Source organism: Columba livia, chromosome 5 (assembly GCF_036013475.1).
Source record: "Columba livia isolate bColLiv1 breed racing homer chromosome 5, bColLiv1.pat.W.v2, whole genome shotgun sequence".
In the NCBI taxonomy this organism is placed as follows: domain Eukaryota; kingdom Metazoa; phylum Chordata; class Aves; order Columbiformes; family Columbidae; genus Columba; species Columba livia.
The window spans coordinates 18,582,065-18,583,921 of NC_088606.1; positions in this window are offsets into that span (position 1 = coordinate 18,582,065).

Below are 1,857 nucleotides of genomic sequence, written 5' to 3' on the forward strand. Positions count from 1 at the left end.
TTTAAAAGAAGAGGAACATCTGATGCCTCCAGAATATAGGTTCTGATATCTCCCTTTAGGTTTCTCTCTGATCCAGTTCTTTGTCTAGAAATTCAGGTTCTCACCTTTGGGGGCACTAGCACACATGAAGTCCAGTCTCGTAAAATGTCTGACCCTCAGAATATGCATGTGCCTCCAACCTAAAGCATCTCACATCATTTTTGAAATTCCAGAAACGATACCAAGAAAATCCATCTTTCTTTGTAAACCTGGAAAACAGAGCTGTCCCGTGGGGCCTCCTATTCTTCCCAACATTTTTGTGAGAGCACAGTTCATATCAGCTACCTAATTAAACCTCTGTTCTGCCTGCCTTATTCTGAGGCTGTCAACTTCTGTGAAATAAGAATATTCCTAAAATCTGGTCTATCCCAGGCATCTAGCACTTTGTGCACACCGTTCCTGGCAAGCAGCACTGACCTTCCCTGTAGTATGGCTATTTGTTATTATTTTTGTGGTAGCAGAAGTATGCTAGATGCTAATGAAGTACTTATATTTAGTAAGTGCACTGTTATGTGCTGGCTGTGAAGTTGTCAGCAGCATTTTTAAAGAGCACAAGTGTAATACAAAGGTGCATTGCACCGAGAATGGGATTCTTATGCTATATAGAAGGGAATTACATTTAACGAGTTTAGTTTGGTTAGCCTTCAGTTTAGTTTCGGGTCTGCCAATACTGACATCATTTTTCCAAGCAGGGAGCACCATCGAAGACTTCTCTGCATCACTATCCTTGGGGTGGGCCTGTGTGTGGGTTGATGCAGTGCTCAGCACTCCAGATCATTTCACTTTGGCATCCATTCTGCTTCTGCTGTTTCTATCTCCATATTCTATTTTAGGTGCTTAAAGAGCACCAATCTCCTTAACTAAAATATAACTGAAACAAGATATTCAGCATCAAATAAGCAAAAAGCAAAAGACTCAAAATAGACTATTTTGTTATTATTATTATGGGGTTAAATCACTTAAACATAGATATCTTCCTACTCCTCCTCCCACTTCTTCCTCTAGTTTGTCTCATCTTGTTCTCTCCTCAGGGACATACTGCTGTCCCACAAGCTTCTGCAGAAAAAATGAACTCTGTTTCATGATGGGTCCATGGGTGCCAAGTAGTCATCTAACTTAATTCTTGCAAAAAAATGTTATCATTAGAATTTTGGCTGTCCTGCAATCCTGACGTCAATCCCTCAGCCTCCAGTGCGGCGAGGGAGCATCCTTTACAGAGCGAACCTCCTGAGATAGCCTTGCCAGGCCCTTTTGCAGGTGCTTCCACCTGGATGTTCGATAAAGCAAGGGATCTCACCGCGCTGCCCCGGGCCAGAAACAGCAGTGTCATGCTGGCATGACAACACAACAACATCTGAACCTGTATTTCAAAGAAAGCGTATTTATTACTTGTCCGTGGGCATGGGGAAGGGGGTGGTTTTTTAACCAGGCACCCCAAAGGAAGAATACAGAGGAGTAATAGTTGATATGCTGGGGACTCAGTTTGCTACAAGAGTTCTAAGTAACTTGGGAAGACACCAGGTTTCCTTGTCACCTGCCCCTCGCTGGGGGCCTGGTGTTTCTCCCTGGAACACTGCAATCAGCAGCACCCATCCTGCTCGTCACCCTCGGAGGCACTATGGCTGCCACCACCATCGACTGCACGCCACTGCAGGGCTCTCAGCTGTGTCTCTAGCAAATGCCATTTGCCGGGTTGGCAGAGACAGCTCCGCGGCTCCTCTGGAGCACTTCAGCATTGGTCTGCACAGAGACTTGGCTCGGCGCGCTCTGGTGCCTCTCCAGGCTCCGGGCTCCACGCTGAGGCTGCTGATGGCGATT